We start from the raw sequence: 8,385 nt of genomic DNA, 5'->3' as shown, positions 1-8,385 counted from the left end.
AGACATACCGGTACTTTATATTTATTGCTCATCAGATTTATACACGGTCGATATATTCAGCATAATTACAGAATCGATAAGACTGTGCTTTCATTGCAACGGCAGGGGAACATAATATACCAGTAAGCATAAATATAGTCTAAATATATATGATTGTTATTATGTCCAACTTATATTTTCATAACAGAATCATGGACTTACACACTTTGTAAGACGATAGTCATGTATTTGAGCGTATGCATTTTACCCCATCCTATAGAGCCTCCCTGTCAGTTAGTAGAGCGCCATCTACCGCCAAGGCTTATGTCAATGTGCAACTTCCTCTGACGTCATTTGGTATCAAGACTGCCATTTTCATCCGGCATCGGAGGCTGTCGTACTTTGGCGGCTCCATTTAGAGCATAATTTGCGATTTCCAAAAACAACTCCAGATACATATTCCTAAGTTCTGTTGCTTTTCCCATTGGTCTGATTCCGGAGTGAAGAAAGGGTCGGAAGTATTTGTGACAAGTCTTTAAATGACTAAGCTGCCAAGCAGTCTCCAACTCTGTCAAGTTGAAGTTCACGCATCAAGCAAGCGCAGCATGATAATTTTGATGCCAAAACATAGCTGGTTGAAAACTGTAAACTAAGCTCAAGAAAAAAAAGGTGCTGGCAGACGTAAGACCTTGATTGATAAAAATTTTCTCCCAGTATCGTCAAAATACTACGTAATTGTGCGTAAGTATCGTTTCTTTTTCCTTTTTTTTCCTCCATAAACATCGTGAAAACAATGGTTAGACTTAGCCAATTCAAAATGAGAGGCTTGAGTAATTCATTGCCATGGTCTTCCATCAGCTTTCAACACTTAGATGCATGCTTTCAATGCTTCATCAATCTTGAAATGCTGAATAAATGAAATACACCCGTAACCCTGTCCATAACATTAACTTTTGTGAAAGCATCACCATCACTCCATCAGTCATCCCGAACTTTGTTCAAGGATAATGTTTACATTCTGTAGACAGCACCATTAAGATATGAGCACCAACTGTAAAGTTGCAACTTGTCTAACAGGCGTTCTGGACTGTGTTAGAAAACATTGGTGCAGTCATAAAATATGAAGAAACTAGTTCTAACCAAGGCGTGTTTTCAGAATTTGGTCAGAGCTTGCTCCGATGTTAGGATAGCTCCAAAACAATATCAACTCCATTGGAAAACCTAATGCAGTTGCCCTGTCAGTTTGTAAGAGCGTAAGAGACAAAAGTTACCCATTAAATAAATCTCCACAGCCTTAAGATTGCAGACACTTGTGTTCCTTACCTTTTACATAGTCTGTCGAGTTATTACAAACACTACATTGATTGCTTATTTTCTAAGCTGTGTGAGCCTGAGATTCGTTGGTGATGCTCAGAGCAAGTGGATGTACTGACATCACATTTTCAAATAGAGCGTGCTCTGACATTGGTTTGGAGCAAAATTTTACCAAACCTAACATGAAGTCATGGCAAATTTGCGCTATCAGATAATCAAATATCACCGCGATCAAAGTTCAGTTTTACTCAACTAGGACGGCCCTAAAACAGCTTTATAAAGAATACTTATGCATGTTCCTGACCAATTTGTCAGGCATTGAAGCCGAAAATAATCTGTCAGATATGTTTCCACTGAAAGAAATTTTTAGTCACACATGTTCCTTATCTTTTTGTGTATGAAATTACTGCAAACATGACTTCAGTCAGGTATTTCCAAGGCAAGTGGTCTTTAAATTCTTTGATAGAACCTCTTCAGTATTACTCAAATGATTGGCTCTTGACATGGGCAGGTAACTGCTTCAGATTTTTAAATGATGTACTCTCTTACTTTGTTTTTGAATCAAGGTTGGCTAAAAAAAAATCTTTGTAAAAGGATATGTCAGAACAATCTCCAGCAATGAAACTATCAATGATATTCTTTACTGTTGCATGATTATACTGTCAGTACTTTAAAAATCCCATTTCTGCTGACATTTTTACAGCTCTCAATGACTAGCAACCTTCTCACAGGAGCCGAATGTCTTCCCCTTTGCCCTCCAGGACTTTTGAATCACTGGAGGTGCCCCTGTGGTATGCACACAGATGACAAGTGACCTAAACCAAGGATACAGTCAAAATGTTTCCTTGTTCTTTATAGTCAAAGCAAGCTCCAACATTAGGCCACATGCCTGCATGTACATGTAGAAGTCTCAAAAATGTGCAAATTTGGATCACTTATGAGAGATAAGGGGCTATATTAAGTTTTGTGTGCTGTTTTGATCAGGACACAACTAAAAATATGTTTGCTGAGGGTAACTCTATTAACTTGATTTTTAATACACTTGGGATGGAAATGTTTTTTTTTTTTTTTTGTGAGATATTAATTTTTTTAAATTCCGATCTTTTTCACCAATGCATTTTGTGTTTTATGGGCGAGCTGACTCTAAAAAGCCCAAGAAATGGAATAGAAATGAAAATTAAAATCAATGTTATTATTTTGTATGATTTCCATGTTATAATTTTTCTGTCTTTATAAGCTTTTTGATCATGTCTTGAGCAGGAAAAATTGCAAGGATAGTCCACATTTTCCACATATTAGATGCTCAAGTTTTTATGTTTATTTTATGCCTTCCTCTGTTATTGAAGAAAACATTTATGTAAAAAAAACCCAATTAAAGTTAATGTGTTCTTAGCCTGGTGATAAAAAAAAATCCTTCCACCACACACTGTTTTCTTTTATGGGGTCATGTTCCTCAGCAAGGAAGTTTTGAGGGACAATTGGCCTAATGTATTATATGACATCAGTTCGTTGAAGAATTTGCTTCTCACAGTGGACACCTGAGCAGCAGGTCAATGGCACATATTGGCTGCAAACTAAGTTTTGCAACTCCCCAAAGATGTATTCTACAATACAAACAATACGATTGGTCATATTTTGGCATTTAAGTATTCCAATAAACAGAAAAAAGTGAAGCCATGCCCTCCTAGGACTACTTTTTGTCAGAAGAGAACTGAAAGAGATTGAAGGCACGTCTTGTAAAATGACAAACAGAACACTATAAATATATCTGCTTCCATATGTATTATTTTCACATTCATAAACAGTAGCATCGGTACAAATTCTGTGGATAGTCTGAGATGAATTAAGACCGTTTTAACAGTAGTGCCTACCTCAGCATATGAGCTTGACCGCAAAAATGCATTCACGAGTGCATATTCATAGCCGAGTGCAAGTGCTCGCCAAAAACAAGCCAGTTTGATCAAAATCACTCTCCCACTGATGTTTAAAATACACAGTTGTTCTTGGATAACCAGTATATTTGAAATACTGAGATATCATCCATATGTTACAACTAAATGTTTTGCAACCAGCTTGACGAAGTCACCTCCCACATGTCCTTGACGTGCAACAACAACAGCAGTAGCCCATTATGAACATCGCAACCACCTTGTCTCCTACATCTTCTACTCCCAGTTCTCAAGCTCAGAATTGACCTTCTAAATGTTTCTAAAGAAATGTTTCCACTGTTCGTTTTTAAACGATTCACAGATGTAAACTTTGCCTCATCATTTCGCTCGCCGTGCAATGGCCCAAAGAATCTCATTTCATGAAGTGTGTTTTGTGGAGACTGCGGCGTTCCCTTCTTCAAAACAATCGACTAACATTTCTCACAGTTTGGAATAAAATTGAAATGTTAGATAGCATCTTTTTATTCCTTAAAGCTGCTGTGCAAACTTCTGTATGAACTGCTCTGCGGATGCATACAGTTTGCACAGCGTTTTATTTTTCTTTTATACCCCAATAAATCTAAAAAATACTAACCAATCCTTAATTATAGCATGTTTACTGTTGTTGTCAATGCTTATCATGTATTCTTAATACAGTACTGGTTTCCCTGACTCTACCACAGTGTAATTTAGTTGTTAGGTGAAAATGAAGTACTAGTAACTTTATTAGCTTTTGATTAGAGATTGATGAGATTATTTAACTATGGGGATTGAGACTGAACTTGCACATGGTCAGTCTTGCACAAGTTACCACAAGAGCTTTTTGATGACAGAGAAAAATAGCCACTGTAATTATTATATCATACACTGCATTTTGCTGGTGTTGATGGGGATTTTGTTCAGTACTTTGTGTAGGTATATTTTGATTTGCATTGAGAAGTTTTGAACTGATTATATAGCTTTGAGATCTGTGGAGATTTCCCTTATGACAGGCAGGTGAGGTTAGCGTATGATACTTGTAGTTGAATGAATGATTATGGCTTAACGCCACATCAGCAATATTTCAGCCATCTCGTGGCGAACATGTAGTTGAGGGTAGTGAAATTTATCCTGAAGAAGTGAAGTTATAGGCTTTTTTTTATTTATTTGTGGCTAGTCTGATTTTTAGGAACTGATTGAGTGTTTGTTTTTTTCCAGAATCTTAATTCTAAACTTACTGTAGTTATTTAACCTTTTTGCATGTTTGCAAGGTGGGTCTTCTAGTATGCATGTATTCCCAGTGACATTTTTCTGTGTAGATTGATAAAATTACACAGTTATAAAGCCCTTAAATTGGTCAGTTCAGTAAATGTAGTTTTGTCTCTAAAATCAAATGAAAAATGTGCATGAATCACACATTAACTTTTGCTCTTTCATACATGTATACATGTGAACAGATGGAGCATTTAGGGTACAAATTACTGTGGCCAAAACTTTTCTTATGTTTTCTGTGCATAACCTACTGCATAAAGTGAAAGAAAGCTAAAAAAAAAAATCAAGAGAAGGCTCATGAGACAGACAGGTGAAATTTGAGTGTAAAAATACACACGCACCTTCGTTTTTTCTTTTTTGTACATTTTATTTAGAGAGAGAGAGAGAGAGATAAAGGCTTCCTAATGTTTGAATTTTATGGTGGGCTTTAATTAATTTTAAACCTTGCATTAGGTGTTTAAGTACTTTGACGTCACAAGAAGTTTTTTGTACTCTAAGTACAACTTTTATTTTTGGAATAGCTGTTATAATCCACAAGTAAAAGATTGCTTAAATAAGGTTCTAAAAAAAATTTGCCTGCTGGTGAATATAAAAGAAATAAAGGGTGATGTGACGTCAGTGTACATGTGCCTAACAACTGGCAATATTGTCTGTAATGCCGACCTTAGAATTCAAATATTTGACAGCATTTAATTCAGTGACAAAAAATCTTTAGAAAAAAGTACGGAGACATACTTTTAGAAATACTTTTCAGTGGCATTTTTTCTGATGCCCCTTTCATTTTTAAGTGATCTTTTCCTTTTTTATTTTCCAGCCCCCTTTCATTCTTCACAAGGTTTGTTGTGGGAAGCTTGTAATATATATGAAAACATTTACTTTATCATGTGTATAGGTTTGTTGTACATGTATAAGGTGTACATGTACATATATTTAAGCTCAAGTTAACAGGTAAGGATATCACATAACTGCAACCAGTTTCCTCTGCCCAGAAACCTGACAGCTGTTATAAAACTGGAAAGTTGTTGAGTGCAAGGTTAAACACCAATCATATCTGTAAATTTCTTACCTGCAGGCAATGTTGAGAACATGAGGTTAAGTAGCCCTGATGATGGCCACCCTTTGATGCACATGTACATAGTAAGATCTTTGGTCTGAGAAGGCAGAGTTTTGGTATCGTTTATGGTGAATATGAGAATACATTTATATGTAAGGAAAGTACAACATTACCTCCAGGCACTGAAGAGGTTAAATACAAATCACACAACCTTTTGAATTTTTAGACAGTGAACAATGAGCTTTTTCTTTTGTTTTGTGCTTAATGGACAAATTGACAACCATACTGGTGGGAGTAAGCACATTAATGTATGTTAGCTGTCTTTTGGCCTGATAAGATTATTTAAATTGTCAGCAGCAATCAGTCAGATTTCTGGGACATACTTTTTCATTTGTCGTTGTTTTTGGTCATTGGTAAAGTGTTCTAAGTTAATATCTAGATTTAATAGGTCTTGAAGCGCTTTGTTTTTATTTCCAAAATGTGCAGATTATCATGTGTAAAAACATATAAACAGTACAACTTTCACTTCGGGTGGTAAAAATCGCTTCAAAGTACAGTTCTCTTAGGTCCCAGCGGTCAGTCTGGACATTAAGTAGCTGAAGCGGTGACGTCAGCAATGATCCCTGTTTAAAAAGAACTCTGTCGGGGACATACTGATGGGGTGTGGCTGAGTAGGTGCAAGGGTATGGGGAACAGACCGAATGGGGGTTGGTGTAGGGGCGCTAAGCTGGCCCAAAAAAGCCATGCAGTATCTGTGTACATGTCACCTTGCCCACACTGAAGCGACATGGTTTGCGGGGCTTGGGGAACTTCGGGGCTGTTCACCAAGTTCCGAGCAAGATCAATGATGATGTAATTTCTGAAAGAAAAAAAAACAACCGTTGACAGAAAATACGTTCAGTTTAGAGGGGTGATTAACAGGTGTAAAAACTACCCTCAAAATGAAATTTCTTCATTTGGCATAGGAACATAATCATTCTTTTATAGTTCCTTTTCATGCATGAGTTCACAGATACTACCTTTGAGCTTGATCTTCTCATACTTATTCATCCATTTGCAAATGTAATCAAGAAGTTACTATCTATCTCTTTAAGTTCACAAATGTGCCTATTGTTTTTTTTAATATAGTGACTCGTGGGTTCTTCACTCGTATTTAACATGTAGGGGAAAGCTTGATGACTGGCCCACCCTCTGTCAGTATACACATAGATCACACTTAACGGTAATGGCGTGGGATTGATATCCAGTATTATTGAGGTGCCAGTCTAAATTTCGTAGCGACATTTCCATCCTAATATATGTACACGTGTGCTCATGCATGTATGTCTGAAATAAGAAACCGAGGACAGCCTGATAAGAGCAGTTAAATTCCTACATTTCTAGATGTACATGTACATACTGCGTAGAGGTGTAGATGTGCATGTACATGTAACTGGTTTATGACTAGTAAAACATACATGTACATTGCACCAGGTTTACTTGATTTGTTCTGTATAGATGGATAGAGATTTTGATTTTGTTTATAATGATGATCATATGTACATGTACATGTATGTTACATGTACATTTGTTGTATTAGATTAGGGGGCACCACTTCAGGAGTATTTTGTTGGAAGGTGTTTCATTAAGGATGTATTGATTGTCTGTGATGGGTGCAATGTACGTGGTATTACCCTTGAGTGATTTGAGGGATGCCTGCTCTTGTTTGATCACCCTGATGGAATCAACTGCCAGCGGCGGCCTTAGTACACATGTACATTATCTGGGTTAGTTGGTGCGCTACTGGACAGGTGAAAGACACCATATGAGAAAATGGTTGTGAAAATGACTTGCTCCAAAATGTTAAACTGATTACCGATTGTGTCTGTAGTGGCAAGACATTACCTTGGCATTGTGTGATTCTAAAGTTCTGCATGTAGTATTGATGCCCTTGCTTCTGTAATCCTCATTATTGTGAGGTCTTAGGTCAATACCAGGACCAATGCATCAGTTTATTTCGGCATACTGAATTATTAATGGTTGCAAGAGTGAACAGCGTAACCATTGGTTGATAAATCCACAGTCTCTCCGCCACCTTGTCTGTTTCCATGGCTGTCTTTCCCATTTGGGTTAATTTATTTGCGGTTGAGGCGTAATGGGGACACGCTAACTGTAACAAGTTGTCCTTAATTCAGGTGGTGTAATCAATGTCTATGAGCCAAGTGACCCTGACTCAGCTGGGAAGTGAGGAAATCAATAGCAGCCCAGGTTATGTCTTCTTGCTGGCTGCCTGCTGGCTGACTCCAGCCCTAACTGTCCATCTTACCACACAATCCACTGGCTCTCCTGGATGACAGGAAGTGCCCATGGGTCAGCATGTGGAATGATCAGTGGGCAGGACTGCTAAAGGCTACAGTCTCCTGACCTCATCTCATGATTCCACTCCCCTCTTTACTTACATGTGTATCATCAATTATGAACATGATATTGACTTCATTGCTAACCCTCCTACTTTCTAACATTTGTAGGCTGTTGAACTCTTGTTTTGAAAAAATTAAGTGGTAGTGGGTAGAAGATTATCATATCTGTGAGGAAATCTGTACCCAGTATAGTATACATGTATATCCTACTTAAGGATACTTGGGTGGGCTAAGTCTTTTGTTGTAAGCTTCTAGTGACAAATTGCCTAGAGCACAGGCTAGGGAAGCCCACTTCCTGGATACCTGGGTGTGGTAGTTACATGAAGATCAGATTTCAGGATTCTGACAATTGTTACTTATCTCCATCAAACACTGTCATTTTTATTCTTACTACAATGTGATATTTGGTACCTACATTTATGCAAACAACTGGCATACATGTATGGAATTACATCTGGTC

At 37.4% G+C, this 8,385-nt stretch overlaps 1 protein-coding gene across 2 annotated transcripts in view; it reads left to right on the top strand.

Annotated features, from left to right (window-relative positions):
• Positions 1–356: 356 nt before the first annotated feature.
• LOC135461882 (cAMP-regulated phosphoprotein 21-like) overlaps positions 357–8,385 on the top strand; it is a 42,877-nt gene continuing 34,848 nt past the window's right edge. For both annotated transcript variants that reach the window (XM_064739152.1, XM_064739150.1), the window contains exon 1: positions 357–720. The gene's annotated coding sequence lies outside the window, so the exon portion shown is untranslated. The remainder of the gene's footprint in view (positions 721–8,385) is intronic.

This window comes from Liolophura sinensis, chromosome 1 (genome assembly GCF_032854445.1).
Source record: "Liolophura sinensis isolate JHLJ2023 chromosome 1, CUHK_Ljap_v2, whole genome shotgun sequence".
Taxonomy (NCBI): domain Eukaryota; kingdom Metazoa; phylum Mollusca; class Polyplacophora; order Chitonida; family Chitonidae; genus Liolophura; species Liolophura sinensis.
Note: the sequence above shows the minus strand (reverse complement) of the source record. Positions and strands in the feature narration are given on the sequence as shown.